This window comes from Lepidochelys kempii, chromosome 8 (assembly GCF_965140285.1).
Source record: "Lepidochelys kempii isolate rLepKem1 chromosome 8, rLepKem1.hap1, whole genome shotgun sequence".
NCBI classification, from domain to species: Eukaryota; Metazoa; Chordata; order Testudines; family Cheloniidae; genus Lepidochelys; species Lepidochelys kempii.
This window is the reverse complement of record NC_136387.1, coordinates 25,924,839-25,941,737: the sequence shown is the minus strand read 5'-3', so window position 1 is coordinate 25,941,737 and position 16,899 is coordinate 25,924,839. Positions and strand designations below refer to the sequence as shown.

Here is a 16,899-nt window from a genome sequence, read left to right as displayed (position 1 = left end):
AAGCAAGGCTCAGTATGCTGAGCTCTTTGGAAACACTGCCACTTATTTTCTTGCCTAAATGGGAGTTGAGCTATTTTTAAAATCTGGCCAGAACTGGATACCACCACACACCCGGCACTTGACAGTTACATTTTTTCCATGGAGGTGGAGATGGGGGCTACTTATAGCCAAGAGTGGTTTAGAGGTTCCTTTTCAGGAAAGTGAGGAACTGGTCACTGAAGGGTTAATGTCTAGCTATTCCACCTGGAAGCAGGCGGGGCACACCCTGACTGTCTCCTAGGAGCAATGCACACATTGCTCTATCCAAGGACAAGGGCTAGATATGAACCCTGAGAACTTGATTGTTTGGACAGCTACTGTGGGAGGTTTCTTTAGCCTGGGCTCAAGGCCTGAGAACCAGGATTGTAGTAGATAGAGGATGGTAACTAAGCATATGAATCAACGTCATACATTCCTTTGTGTAGCAGTGTGTAATGCTTAGGGGGAGAAATATAATAAAAGGAGAAGGTGGAAGGCAGGGGGGGCAGAACAGCCCATCTCCGCTGACCAGCCTGCTTGCTTGCAAAAAGCTGTGTTCTGTCTCATCACTGAACCGCAACAACTGGCGCCCAACGTGGGGCCCTCAGCACTCACCTCGCCCGGCAAGGGTTTCAGACGCGTCACTCATCCACTTCGTGGATCCCGGTGAGTATTTTTCATTGTGGTAAGTATGGGAAGCTCCCTCTCTGCTTTGCAAGTGCAACACCGTAATGAGCTGCAGTATTTGCTGCGTAAGGCTCAGCATGACTGCCCGGCTCGAGAACTCACTCTCCTGCTACAGGAGGTGCGTGCCAAGTGCCCGTGGTATCCTGAAGCTGGAAGCCTTAAGTTAGCGGACTGGGAGCGATTGGGCCAGACATTGCACAAAGAGCCTCGGGCACCCGTGCAGGCTTTACATGCCTGGCACCTCTGCCGCGACGTGGTACAGCGTGTCGCCTCAGACAGACCCTCCCTCGCGAGGCTGGTGCTCTCGCCGCCCCCGTCCGCCCCTGCAGTCATCCCCCCTCCTGGTGATGCGACACAGCGTGTCGCCTTGGAAAGGCCCTCTTCAGCACCAACAGAGGAGCTGCCGATCCTGCCACCCCCGTCCGCTCCTGCAGCCATCCCTCCCCCTGCTTCGCCCCCAGTGCCTCTATTACCACCGCCTCCCTGGCCTTCCCCACCGGAGCCGGTGTGTGATTACCCTCCCCCCATGGGGCCCCCCGGAGAGTCATCTGCATCTGCTCAGAAGCTTTCGCTGGTGCAACAAATGGTTCACGCAGCGAAAGCTCGATCAGATCTTACAGCAGAGGAGCTGGCTGATCTGGTCTCCGTTTGCCCGGTGACCTGGCAGAATGATGACCAGGGCAACCCCGTGGGCACCTGGACCACTCTGCCATACTCGGTGGTTAGAGAGGTAAAGAAAGCAATTCGTGAATTTGGCCTGACTAGCACCTTTGTGCGTGGTCTCATTGAAGGGATGGGTGCTGGGTACTCCCTAATCCCTGAGGATTGGAAAACGCTGCTGCGCATGATGTTGTCACCCAGTCAGTATGTTATTTGGCTTAGTGAGTATCGGCAGATGGCAGAACGCCAAGCCCAGGTATATAGAGAGCAAGGTATCATTTATGAGCATTTGGCAGGGGAGGGCCAGTTTGCTACTATTGGGATGCAGTCTCAACTCCCTCCGGCCGTCTTCCCCATTATCTCCACCTGTGCCCAGCATGCTTTCAAGAAGGTCCCGGATTCAGGCAAGCCTACCAAAAGCTTTGTCAGTATCCGTCAGGGTGCCTTAGAGTCCTTTTTGGATTTTACCAACAGATTGCAGGAGGCTATCCTCCGACAGGTGGATAACACTGAGGCAGCTCACGAGCTCCTGTTAAAATTGGCAGTTGAAAATGCAAATGAGGATTGCCGCCGTGCTCTCCAGGCAGCACAAGTCTCTGGTATTTTAGAGCTCTCAGACATGCTGCGGGCGTGCCAGAACATTGGCACACAAGCCCACAAGGCTGGAGTTCTGGCTGCCGCCCTCAGAAAAACTGGGAAGGAGGGGAAGCGCTGTTACCGCTGTGGTAAGGAGGGTCATTTTCAGCGGGAGTGCCGCTCATCTAAGGCACCAGCCCGACCCTCAAAGAAGTGCCCCAAGTGTGGGAAAGGTTATCACTGGGCTAATCAGTGTCGTAGCGGGTCGGGAAACCGCGCGACGGGTCCCCCCCGAACCCAGGGCCAAACGGGGGTGTTTCCTACTCAGGCAATCGCTCCTCTGCCTTGGAATCCGTAGACTCTATGAGGGCAGCGACTGCTGGAAGTGCAGGGCTTGATTTGATCATGCAGGAGGACACTGACTTTCAGCTGCCAGGGGAGGTCTGTGCCATACCTACACAGGTGACGGGACCTCTCCCTGCCGGCTTTGTAGGTCTTGTTCTCCCTCGCTCACATGCTGGGAAACAGGGCTTTTTTGTCATTCCAGGGGTCATTGATGCTGATTACACTGGCATTATTAAGGTTCAGGTGTGGACTCATCTTCCACAGTCGCTCCCGCGTGGACGGTCAATTGCACAATTGATTTTAGTCCCCTATCAGGTGCCAGCTGCCGAGGATCGAACTCGGGGTGGAGGAGGCTTTGGATCGACGTTGTCTCACTCGCTGTCTCACAGCGCGTCTTCTCCACTTGTTGCTCTGACAATGTCAGTCCGCCCCTCAAAACCTTGCTAGATAAACAATTAAAACAAGGGGAGCTGCATCTCCGAACCTTAGGAGACATTCAACAACAGATGTATATTCTTTTGTTTACTTTAAATAATTTAACACTGAATGCAGATCAGCAGACCCCTGCGGATCGGCATTTTCACAAATCTGAGGTACTGGAAAGACCGCGTGTCTTTTACCGTCAGCTGCCCGATCCACAGTGGCTGGGCCCAGCACCTCTAATCACTTGGGGTCGGGGATATGCTGCTGTGTCTCTCCCTGCAGGACCGTTGTGGGTTCCAGCCCGGTGCGTGCGACCAGCACTTAAACAACATGGCATGGCACCAGGGGCTGTCGAATCCCATACCAGAGTTTCAGCTGACCTTGGAGGAGACCGCGTTGCCCCCCGAGTCGACAACGGCGGGACGGAAACGGAGGAGGCGTAACGTCCCAAGCCAGCCCGTGACAGGGGGAGCAGTAAAAGCATTGGTCGCCACGGCTCAACGAAAACTGGCAGCAGATCAGCAGCCAGAAACTCCTAAGACTTTGTTTGTGGCGATTCTCGCCCAAATCACTGCTAATTCTGTGATGATTGTGTGCCTTTTGTGCCTGCTATTTTCTGTAGGGGTTGGCTCGGAAGCGCCTCCCCCGTTACAAGCCCGAAGGAGAATAAGATACTGCTCTTTGCTTATGCTAATCTTTTCTCCCAGTATTTTAGCATGGCTAATTGGGGCCCGGCCAACTATACTCTGCCTCGCACGGCTATATTCCTTCACACACCGTACCCGGCCGGGGCTCACAATGTCACCTGTGCGCGTGTAGTTAACTGCACTAGTACAAAGGTGCCATTGGGCTGTCAAAAAATTTCTTAATCCCTTTTAAATTGTTCCCATGCTGTTAATGTTTCATATAATTATGGCCATATCATCCTACCATCAGGATGGGTTTTTACTTGTGGTTCATGCACCTTTAATTATATTCCTGCAAATTTAAGTGATGGCACCCTTTGCTGTCTTAGTAGAATGATACTTATATTGCCTTTTGCTGGTTACAATTGTAGTAAAAGAAGTGTATCCCTTTTAGATGATTATATTGCAGATGTTAAGCTTTTGGTTATTTTGTGTTTGTAATTATTGGGCTTATTTTTTGTTGTTGCTGTGTACAATGTATTCCTTCCTTGTTAAGACTTTGTAAAATTTTTGCCCTGGAAAGCTCCCCAGGTTATGTCCTTGTCTGTCTGGGAGTTAAATAGCATGATAAAACAAATTGGCGGCTACCATGAGATGGCCAATTATCAATAAACAAAAAAGGGGAGATGAAGGGTTAATGTCTAGCTATTCCACCTGGAAGCAGGCGGGGCACACCCTGACTGTCTCCTAGGAGCAATGCACACATTGCTCTATCCAAGGACAAGGGCTAGATATGAACCCTGAGAACTTGATTGTTTGGACAGCTACTGTGGGAGGTTTCTTTAGCCTGGGCTCAAGGCTTGAGAACCAGGATTGTAGTAGATAGAGGATGGTAACTAAGCATATGAATCAACGTCATACATTCCTTTGTGTAGCAGTGTGTAATGCTTAGGGGGAGAAATATAATAAAAGGAGAAGGTGGAAGGCAGGGGGGGCAGAACAGCCCATCTCCGCTGACCAGCCTGCTTGCTTGCAAAAAGCTGTGTTCTGTCTCATCACTGAACCGCAACAGGTCACATTCCACATAGACTCATGCTGCCAGGCTGCAAGTCATTTACTATAACCCAACAACAGCCTGCCTTCTTTTTGCCCAGGACTTGAGAAGTCTGCGCTCACACCCCGATTATCTCACCAGCGTGCCTGAGGCATTACAAAAATTGGATTGCTTCTCTGTTGCTAATATGGTCCCACTTTCTCCTTCTAGCTGCTGCCACTAATCCTCAGCTCCTTTACAAATTCAATAGTATCTACTTCAGAGTTTTGTAAGTCTTCAGAGTTGGAATGGAAGAGCTGTTGTAAAATAAATGTGCTGATTGTTGCCCTGATTTGGTAGAGAAGAGGGGGAATATGCCATGTCTTTTTCTCAGCAAGCTTAAAATCAGGATCCAATTGTATAATAGCTTCTACATAGGAACTGCCATATCAGAGCAGACCAGAGATCCCTCCCCAGTGCAATATCCACTCTCTGAAAGTGACCAATACCAGCTGCTCCGAGGAAGGTACAAGGTGCCCTGCAGTGGGCAGTTATGGGATCACATGCTCCCAGGGAAAGTTTCTTCCTAACCCCTAACACTTAGAGGTGCCTTGAAGCATGAGGATTTATATCCCTTCTAAAACTCCTGTTCAGTCTCTCTTTAAATATTTATTACAACAACTGGACATTCTTGTCCAACTCTTTTGGAATTCTGCTAAACTTTTGGCCTTGATAAAATTGTGCCACCATGCATTCATTCAGCCATGTATTCTGTTTTCCCTTTAGTCAAACTAATATTGCGAGTATATCCTCTTCTCTGTGAAATATGTGCTTTATATGTCAGGCTAAAAGCCATCTGTATGTACTACTGGACAGTTACAGAGGCTTTTGATTTCAAACAGGATTTCCCTTCTGTGGCTTTGCATGTTTTGTTTCGTTTTTTTCCTGGCAGTGTTTATCCTAATGAAGACACATCACTGGCATTTTCCTCCTTAAGGCTGGGAAAGAGCATGGAAGCTTACATCCATATTCCAGATGGTGGAGTTCAAAGGAACATCTGCCTTCTCTGTCTACTGCATTCCGGCATTCTGATGTAGAGGCTTCTGCCATCTCTTTTAGAAGTCCATTCAGCAAGTACAGTAATGTAAATTCTTTCTTTTGTTCCCCATTCGTCGTCGTCCTCTCCGTGGATTTTTATTGACTGCAGCACAAAGCAACCATGCTCATCTAAGGTTTCAGTGTATTTTTTAAAATTGCAGTAGCTGCCTAACAGGAAGTCTATTATCAGCATGTGTCAGCAGCTGGTGAAGCTATGATATGAGAATCTACAGTGTTTGCTCCAGCCTGCGGCACGAACCTCAGCTAGATAAGGCTGACTGTCACTGAAATGACCAATCTGTGGGACAGTTGCAATTGTCACCAGGGAGGAAAAGGAAGGATTGCTGCCCCAAGAGCGGCAGGCCAGCACAAATGAAACCCTATCCATCCTGAAATCGTGAGCATGGGTATGTGCAGTTCCTTTGATATCTATACGCCATATATCCCTGCTGTGTATGTCCAACAGGAGGAAGGCTTTAGCTGAAGATGTGCCAACGTGTTCAGTAGTATCAGGAGACGGATCTGTTCCCTTTCTCAGTGATCTGGCACCTAAACGAGCTGCACAAAGAGCTAGATACATGTTAGTCAATTAAAGCACAACTTAACACTATGCTGCACGTGGACACTGTCAGCATCTCCAAGCCTACATACCCACCTACAATGCTTTCCATCACCCACCTACAACTCTTTCCATTTCTCCAAGTAGAAAGATTACAGGAGCCCACAGAAAAAACTAAACAGCTATGTGAATAATCGCTGCACACACGCTTTCCTAATTAACCTAGTAAGAAAATCCCTCTCTCTCTTCACATACTTTATAGACCAACACTATATTTTAATCACTTCTCTCTATAAGCTCTGAAGTACAGCTCTGTACTCCCTTCTTATCATTACAGGTAATCTGAATATACTGTGCCTTCAGTACTTAATTTGTAATGAAAGAATTGCCAAGGCTCAAGCAATTAGGTTCTGGGGCTCAAGCAATATTTTTCCAATCATAATTGATGCAGCAAGCCCTGGGGTGCCGGGGCTATGAACTGCCAAGCCAAGAAGTGCTGGGGCTCAGCCCTGGCAAAAATTAAGCACTGTGTGCCTTGTTTAAAGGTATTAGAGTACAGTGGGAATCAGCTGGCTCTTCCGTGAGTGACAAGAGTGTATCTCACTATTAATAGTAAGAAAGGGAGACATGTCACAAACCCAATTCCCTAAAGTGCAATTATTCAACATCTCCTAATCAGTCCTAGGATATCATTTTTACATGACCCTAAACTAACTAGTCTGACAAAGTAAGTACAGTATGCTACTTTGTAAACATGCTTTCGGAAGACAGACAGGCAGATAATATTCTTGGCATAACATCATAGTACTACCACGAAATAAATGAATACGAACAGTTTTAATAGATACTATCAAATTGTCATTTTGGGACATTTTCAGAATTACACCTAGAAAATCAAGCAATTCTAACATCTAAAGTACAAAATGAATTGATACTTATTTTATAAAATGTTTCTGCACTGTGTTTATGGCAAATCTTTGCTGTCTTTCTGTAGGTTTCAGGGTGAAAAGAGAGGGTGTAAACTTAAATTATTTTATTATCATCTCTACTGAACAGATATCAGCCCCTACAAAACTGTGGAAATGGAACGTGCCATGAGGCAATAGGTGGTCTCCATTTCACAAAATTCCAAGCTCACAGCATGACAACAGCTATGGGAAGACAAAAGGGCTTCAAAGTATTGGAAGACAGAAACTGCTGATGGGCTGGTGGTCCAGCCATGATTTGCAAAATGTTGACGAGTTAATGCTAAAGCACTAGAATGAAGCTTATGGGTATACGCACAAAAGAATTTCCATCAATTAATCATAGGCAAAAATAAAATCATAAAATGGACATTTCACAGTGGCCACTGACTATTACGTTCAGTTCACATTAAATCTTTTGAAACATTGTTTCTTTGTCAACTGAATTAGTAATTAGTGTCTTCTTTTTCGGGGGGGTAGAAGGGAGAGAACACATATAAGCATCAAACTCCATATAGATTACTCATCATAATTGAAGTCATTCACTGTGAGAAGCTGCTATCTATATGCATCAGACTAATTATTGTGTGCTCTTCTACTAAGATAATGGGCACACTGCTGCCAGTGGGCAAATCCTGATCATACATTATATCACACTTCCTAGCAATTTTGATGAAAACTACAGGTGGAGACAGATTATAATGGGCACATCCAATTGAAATTCATCTCCATTTTGTTTCAAACGGAACATGCTGCTTGAGCTCTGAAACATATTCAATTTCATTCAAATTGGATATAGATTTTCAGGCAAAACTAATTTTTTTTAAAAAAGAAGCGTTTCAAAGAGTCCTGGAAGAGACCAAAGAGTGCTTTAAAGGCTTTATAACATTTTTAGAAGTCTGTGTATTATTTTAATTTTTTTCCATTCTTACTATTTCTAACTTTATGAGGCATCCTTACAAAGGCAGAAAAGGAGTGATACAAATTCCACTGAGGTCTATTGCTATGATGACAGTTTGACATGTTCCCTGACACACTGAGTCACTTTAAGTCCTGCTGGATTCACTGGGATGTTAACTATTCAGCATGGCTCCTTCCAGCACCTTCCCTTCAAAAAAATGGACAGTCCTTGTCCTCCATTTGAAATCATCATATGACTTCAAGTTGTGGTTTGTTTTTGTTTTGGTGCTGTAATGGTATGACAGGAGGGGAGACTGAAGGCTGTCTCTGAAAGAACAGAAGAGCAAAGTATAACACAGTTTCCTAAAGATCATATTTCCTATTCAGTTAAGTTCAGAAATTCCAGGTACAAATAGATCCATTAGTCTTGCAGTAACTAGGAAAAAAACCACAACACACTTTAGTAGGAGTCCTCCAAAGTTACAGTCAAACAAGCAAACACACATAAAACAGCCACGAATGTCATATCAGGAAGGTTTGGTGCCAGTGCTTATGGTTCAATATTAGCTATTGTGCCTTTTCTTCTTCTGTCACTAAATTACATGCTGTGATAATCTTCAATTAGGTTAATAATTAATCCATACATCCACCCCTCCCAAAATGGCTTCAGCAGCAGACCAACCTTTGAGAATAAACTCCCACTGAAGGAGCCTGGCAGCAGACATTGCTGCACATATGAGCTGCAAGCAGTAATCTATCAGTCTGGGAATAAGATTTCAGCCAAACCTGATAGGGCCAATCTCGTCAGCATAACTAGTTGGCATGCTCTGTTTTGGTTGATTTGGGTTTCATTTTGACCTTTTTAAGGTGTACTAATACTAGCATAAAGCCATCAGGCTAGTAAATCAAGAAAGAAGAAAATATAATTGCAAGAGAAAATCCCTCATGGCATCTATACTATTTTAATTCTCAGTAGCCTGGCACACATATGGATAAGACACAGCTCAAGAACACAATGGCTGGTTCTTTGATGTGCAGTCTATGGATGAACTACTGATATAGCAAAATCTTTTCTGCATGAATCTGTGCAGATCCACCATTCACAGAAAGCATAAGCAGTCAGAAAATGTGCTAAACTGACCATCTGTTCCTCTCTGATAATATGTAATTAAGTAATTTATTTATTCAGCACTTAAACCCCTCCCCTCCACTTGCATTAGTCAGGGATAATTATGCTAAATCCAGATGTAGCTAACATATTGCGCACTCAAGTGAGCAGTGTATTTACAGGCACATAACTAGCCTTCTGGTTATCTACCTTCAAAGTATGGTTCTTCTCTCAACCATATTGCCTTAAAGACCACACTTGCTATGTTCATATGCTCTCATAGTCTGAGAGTTAAATTGTTTTCACATGTTGATTAACTGGTTTCTATATTTTTCTTGAGGGCAAATATCACCAGATATTCCCATCACCAGATATTCCCATCTCCCAGCTCAGGTTTGCCCACTCTACATGATGTAAAGGAGTGCTAGTGAAGATAAACAGGTCCTCACTCCACGGCCTGGGTAAGTCTTGCTGGAGTTTTAAAAGCTACTTATGTGGCTGTCAGCTTTTATCCCTTAGCTTGGTTTGTGTCCGTGGTCATTTGGTATTTCCTGTCAATGTAACAGAACTGCAGCCCTCCAACTGACACACCCAATGGGAGAGGACTACTTCATCTGTGCCAGTCCACCTGCAAATCTTAACAGACTTCAGTCAGCCTCCCTTCACTACCTCTTCATCTATTCAAGACAGCTTTTGTAAAATTCCCAAACAGTCTAAGACTCCAGCAGTCTAATAAAAAATAAGATGTATTACCAGAGAGAGAAAATGAGATTTAAACAGAAAAAATGGCCTGCATTATCATGGGTAGTCTGATAACGTGCATCAAGATATTGACTAAACCTAAGACAAACCTAAGACCCAGATCCACAAAAGGTATTTAGGCTCCTAAGTCCCACTGATTTCAGGGGAAGTAAGGTGCCTAAATATCTTTGAGAATATGGGTCAAGGAATCTAAACAAAATATTTTACACTTACAAAAAGTCCTTCTTTCTCCCACTAACCCCACTTGTCTCCCAGCTTGACAATCATACACCTCTGGGACTCTGGTAAAATCTCTCCTTCAGCTTCCCCTGCACAGTACTGTTATCTGATCAGATTTCTTGGAAGTCTTAGCCTGTAATTGTACCAGATTCCCAATTGCACATTTCACCTTTGCTTCTTATTACTCACAAATATTCCTTTCAAGATAAATCCACACAAATGGGGACTTCCAGCCCATACTTGCAACTTCAACCCCCCTCTGGCTGATGATTGTTGGAAAAAGTCCCTTTTGGGAATGCTATTTAACTTCCTTTCAAACACTTATGGGCCCTAACCATGGGTGTTAATCTTGAAACCAACTCACTAGCTTACTGTCCAAGAGATGGAATTTGTATTGTGCTTTATTATTTCCTCTTCCCAGTCTTTCTAATTTATAACAAAAACAAACTGTTGACAGAATACACCAAATCTGCTTTGTTCACACAGTGCTGGGTTTTAGGGTGACCAGACAGCAAGTGTGAAAAATCAGGACTGGGGGTTGGAGGGTAATAGGTACCTATATAAGACAAAGCCCCATATATCAAGACTGTCCTTATAAAATTGGGACATCTGGTCACCCTACTGGGTTTGGGGATTTCAATACACAGACGACTGCCTTATTGTATTTCAGTGTATGCCATTAGCCAGATAACACTTCCAGCTGACAGGAAATTCTCAGTTATGTTGGTGCCAACCTCTAGGAACAAACTGAAAAGTTTCAACAGGTTTGCATGTGTATTCAGTTCTTTTCCATGTAAGCAAGGATAATGAAAGGATTTCCTTTACTTTTAGCCTCCATGCCTTTTCGGGAAAGGAACAATACCTTAGATGACTTTAGCTTAGGTTAAACTTTGTTTTGTAGGTTTGACTAGTCTGATATTTCTACAGCCATTACTGACATTTTTTTGAGGTGCCCCAAAGTCCTAATTCCCATATATATAGTCTGGTTTCTATTTGCTTTTACTATTAAAGCATAAGGTTGGATTGAACTGTTCATCCCACTTGTAAACTTAGAAGAACAAACTCTCTTAAAGCTCAGCAGCTTATTGCCACTTATCTGGTAGAATCACACCTGCTCTCAAGCCAAATCATTGCCCTAAGAAGCGCTATCTATAGATCAAGAGGAATAATTTGGTATTACGAACTGGATTTCAAAATCAGTTTCTATTACTTTACCTGCAAGTTTTGTGCATACAATTATCTACAAGCAAAAAATCTGCATTTCTGGACCCAACCACCACTGGGTAATTACACATGCAATGAGAACTGGATATTCAAACCTGTCCAACTCGGCACATTTGAAAATTTCAGCCCTAACCTCCGGAAAGATGGCTTCACCCACCAAAGGGTCTAGGTGTCTGTCTACCTGATCTGCAGGCACAAAAATTGTTCTTGCACATAGAAATGTGGGATTTGTATATGTGAAAACTATGCACCCTATTTTAGAGGCAGATTTGGAAAATGTGGCTCTCAAAACTTTTGTTAATGTCCAAATTCTAAATCAGCAATCATTTTAACAAACATCTTTCTTATTTGCAATGTCATTTATGGAATAACTGATTTTTTTTTAAAATAAAGAAAAAGTGTTTTGATACTTCAGCTAACATGCTGGTATCTGGATGCCTGAGTGCTAGCCTGTGTATTGATATAGGACCTGATGCAAGGTCTTCTGAAGTCAGTGGAAGTCCTTATGTTGACTAACGGTCTTTAGATCAGACCCATTTTGAAAATATTTTCTTCTGAAGATCCAAACTAAAATTATCCTCTGGCACTAGAGGAGTGTCTCTCTTCAGAGCTGTGCACATATTTTACAACAAAACTTGTAATTGGGTGAAACCCACCTAGTTTCTGCTTTCATTCTAAAGCTGACACTCAGCCCCAGCCACCTCAAATTTTGCTAAGGCTCACAGAACTTGTGGGGAATCCAGTACCATTCTAAGGATACTATAGTTTCAGGTGAACTGCTGGTAAAATTAATGACTTGTTGATTAGGTGAGTTAGAAGAGAGGATTTTAATACTTTGCCTCAGGATTTTTCATCTTGTCTCCTAGTAACCAATTTTAAGCACCTTCTTTGATACATAAATATTAAAATATCATGCTTAAGACTCTTCTTGTGCATATGATATGAGGCATTGGTTTTATGGCAGAGTCCCCTCATCCAGCTGAGATATCTCAGATCTAAAACAATACACTGAAACTCGAAAATGCACCAGAATGTTTCATCTCAGACGCATTACGTTTTTTTAAAAAAATATGCAGGGCCAGGCTAATAAATGCAATGTACCCAGAAAAAAAAAAGACTTTGCTACGCACACTTCGAAAGAACTAGAAATGCAACTGACATTGGGCACCACAAGAAAAAAGAAAAGGGCTGCAGAAGTAGTCAGCTAAAAATAACCCATTGATTTATTTTCCTGTTGTTATTCTGTTGCTTTAATATTCTTACTGTCGTAATTATTTTGAGCCAACTGTAATCAATAAAAAACTCTCTAAGCCAAATAAATATAATCCTAAGAAAACTAAAGTTTGATTGCAGGTAGAACCGAAGACCTTGTTTCTGTAATAAATTTTAGTTTTCCAAAAATTTAGTACACTTTACATTTAATTGTATTCTGATTTATCACTCAGTCTCCTGGGTACCAACTGTATATAAAGAACCATTAACTCAGTGGAGGCAATTGTTAGCTTTTTTATAATAAAAAATGCATACTGTTTATACCATTATTGCTTAGGAAATTAAGCAAGATGCCTTCTAATACCTTGTACGCAGAATACTGTATCAAACCACTTAGCTTGCAATAATAGAGTATTGACTGGGTACAGTGATATGTGAGACCAGGCTTCAGTCAAATTAGGCAAGCTCCATGCTGTGTTAGATAGAGTCCCTGTTGTAATACATTTACTCCACCTTGGCAGAAGACTTTTCAAGACAGATTAGCTAGGAAGGCATAAGAAGATCACATTAAAACAAAATACTTTCTATTTTGTTTTTAACTATAAATACTTAATAATCATGCGTATTTCTTTTTTTACCTAAATGATAATTCAATGCACAGTATAATACTGAGAGCTGGATTAAAGCTGTATTTAAATTAAAATAAGGCAATATAGTGTTTTCTGAAAGAATAATACCTTCCAGAAATTCAATGTTCTCTTACGCAAAGAGCATTATATAATGGCTTAAGAGTTCTGAAACTCCTTTTCAACGAGGCCTGCTGGACTATGGATGTCATTGTGCATGCGCTGTTTGTGTATGTGGTACTTATATGAGTGTGCATATATGCACATACAACAAACCATAGACTTTACTGTCATCTCACAATAACATGTTGCAAATCAATATATTGAGCGATAAGAAATAATCTGCTATAGGAAAATATACACTAAACATTGGTTTCAGAGTAGCAGCTGTGTTAGTCTGTATTCGCAAAAAGAAAAGGAGGACTTGTGGCACCTTAGAGACTAACCAATTCATTTGAGCATAAGCTTTTGTGAGCTACAGTCACTTCATCAGATGCATGCCGTGGAAAATACAGTGGGGAGATTTATATACATAGAGAACATGAAACAATGGGTGTTACCATACACACTGTAACCAGAGTGATTACTTAAGGTGAGCTATTACCAGCAGGAGAGCTGGGGGGGACGACGGACGGACCTTTTGTAGTGATAATCAAGGTGGGCCATTTCCAGCAGTTGACAAGAACATCTGAGGAACACTGGGGGGTTGGGGATAAACATGGGGAAATAGTTTTACTTTGTGTAATGACCCATCCACTCCCAGTCTCTATTCAAGCCTAAGTTAATTGTATCCAGTTTGCAAATTAATTCCAATTCAGCAGTCTCTCGTTGGAGTCTGTTTTTGCAGTTTTTTTTGTTGAAGAATTGCCACTTTTAGGTCTGTAATCGAGTGACCAGAGAGACTGAAGTGTCCTCCAACTGGTTTTTGAATGTCCCGTATCCCCTCTCTCCCCTCCGCCCCCACCCCCTGCTGGTAATAGCTCACCTCAAGTGATCTCTCTGGTTACAGTGTGTATGGTAACACCCACTGTTTCATGTTCTCTATGTATATAAATCCCCCCACTGTATTTTCCACTGAATGTATCTGATGAAGTGAGTGTAGCTCACGAAAGCTTATGCTCAAATAAATTTGTTAGTCTCTAAGGTGCCACAAGTACTCCTGTTCTTTTTACTGAACACTGGGGGGAAAGTGTCTTAACAGTCAGTTCTTTGGGACTGTAAAAATACTTTCCAGGGAAGTGGGGAAAGCTCCATCTCTGGACAAAGTTCCAGAAAGGATTAGACATAGAACTAGATAATAATCAATGGTTTAATAGTCCATTACCAGCTCAGTTTTCTAGGACTCTACAGTATTGTTGCAGCAATTTGCAACAATGTAGATATTGCACTTAAAGATGGGCTTGAACCAAAACCTGTGATATCAACACTCAAAGTTTGGCTTCATTTCCAAACGCTGCAGCTCAAGCCCATAACCTTTTGCACTTCTGATCCCAACATTTGTAGAAACAATTCTAAGATGCAAAAAGATGGATGAAAGTTTGGATGCCTCCAAACTTAAGGCTGTCCTAACACTTGTGGGTGAATGGCTTAATCAACAGCATTTTCCAAAATCAGCAATGTGAATGAGTGAAAATGACAATCACTTCTGTAAAGCTGGCCCTTTTACAGTCCATTAAACTCCCTTTACTCCCATTGGACTCTGTAAAAGACATTGAATGAACTGTGTACAATCAACAGTGGTATCATGGGGAGGGGGGGAAAGGGAGTGTAATGATCTGTAAAGCAAAGTCTTTACCAGACAGATCATGCTATACTTTTCTGAGAAAAAGCCACAGAGAAATAAACACTGTCCAAAGAGTTGACATTTTTATACATTTTTGTTGTATCATTTAAGAGGTGCAAAAGAAGAGGGGAAATGTAACCTGCAGAAAAAAACTATGTGATTTCATATTATAAACATTCAAAACGTTATCACTTCAAGAACAATACAGTGGACTAAGATATTAATTAGCCATTGTTGTATCTATACTTTTGTGTTAGGCATAAGATAGTGTGACAGGGTCGGGCCAGATGGCAACAGGAGAGTAATCCTATTGGGATCCGGGAAGTGAGCGGGCGAAACCCGTCCACTGCTAAAGGATCTCCCCCCCACCAGCCTAAGAGGGGGATCCACAGGACCTGAATACCAAATAAATCCAGGGGGCAACTAATGAAATAACAGGGACAGGAGTGTGGTCAAAGGGTCAAACAAAGGGAACCTGATAGGGACACCAAGCAGAGAACCCCGGACAGCACCCACTGCTCCTCAAAAGCGTCAAGGGAGTCAGTGGATGCTGCCCAGAGGAACTCTGCCCGGATATGTGAATGGACCGAGGATCGGAAATAGGCCCCACAGTCACAGGAGACTCCATCAGCCAACCTCCTCACTCTGGTTTTATAGATGGCCATTTTAGCTAGGGCCAGGAGGAAGCTGACCAGGAGATCCCGTAACTTTGTGGGGCCACGGATAGGGAGTGCATAAATAAGAAGGTGAGGGGAAAAGTGCAACCAAAAACATAATAAAATATTTGTGAGGAGCCGGAATAGGGGCTGCAGCCTGGCACACTCCAGATATATGTGTGCCAGGGTTTCCCTCACGCCACAAAAGGGGCAGGTGTCTGGGATGGAGGTGAACGGTATCAAGAACACACCCATACTCACAGCTCCGTGAAGGAGCCGCCAACTGATATTCCCGGTGGGCCTCGGGACCAAGGTGGAATAGAGGCTGGCCCACCGGGGCTCCTCACCCTCCAAAGGTGGCAGGAGGTCCCGCCATTTTGTATCGGGGTGGGACACCAGGGTGAGGGCATAAAGGGTGTGGAGCACGAGCGTGTATAGATGTTTCCTTGGCGTGGTTTGGAAGCAGACTGGCTGCATCTCATGCAGCTGGCTCACAGTGAAGGAGTGAGAGGGTCGGTTGGATCCATGGGGCAGGGGCCCAATTAAAAGGTCCGGCGAGCCTGGGGTAGAGGGTGGGTGGGGCGTGCCCTCGTGCAGGCCCAGTCGAGATAAACCCAGGCAGCAAAGTGGCCTTCACCTCCTGAAGTACGCACCGGGGAGTACGAGGTCTGGAGAGCCCCATGCGCTGAGCGAGCATCAGGGGATCCAGCCAGTCTCCCCAGTCGTAGTCCAAGAGGTCTCCAACTCTTGAGACTTCTGCCAGGACCAACCTCTGGCGCACAGGAGAGTAATAGAAGGCAGATATATTAGCCCCTGGTTAAGTAGGCCCCTTTTCCCTGGGTAAGGTAACAGGAAGGTTCCAGAACAATCAGGAACTTTCCGGAGACCATTAAGGCAGACAGGCTGATTAGAACACCTGTAGCCAACCAAGAACCTGTTAGAATCAATTAAGTCAGGCTAATCAGGGCACCTGGGTTTAAAAAGGAGCTCACTTCAGTTTGTGGGACACGTGTAAGAAGCTGGGAGCAAGAAGCCCTAGGAGCTGAGAGTGAGAAAGCATATTGCTGGAGGACTGAGGAGTACAAGCATTATCAGACACCAGGAGGAAGGTCCTATGGTGAGGACAAAGAAGGTGTTGGGAGGAGGCCATGGGGAAGTAGCCCAGGGAGTTGTAGCTGCCGCACAGCTGTTCCAGGAGCACTCTAGACAGCTGCATTCCACAGGGCCCTAGGCTGGAACCCAGAGTAGAGGGCGGGCCCGGGTTCCCCCCCAAACCTCCCAACTCCTGGTCAGACACCGGAGGAGTTGACCTGGACTGTGGGTTCATGAAAACGGCCGAACTAAGGGCTGCCATGAAGCTCCAAGGTGTGCAAATCCACCAATAAGCACAAGACGCACCAAGGTAGAGGAGGAACTTTG

General features: G+C 43.9%; 1 long non-coding RNA gene across 1 annotated transcript; it reads left to right on the top strand.

Annotated features, from left to right (window-relative positions):
- Positions 1-222: 222 nt before the first annotated feature.
- Positions 223-4,374, top strand: LOC140915733 (uncharacterized). Its single transcript, XR_012160265.2, has 2 exons — positions 223-684; positions 2,591-4,374. It is a non-coding gene; the product is annotated as an uncharacterized LOC140915733 (long non-coding RNA).
- Positions 4,375-16,899: the final 12,525 nt, after the last annotated feature.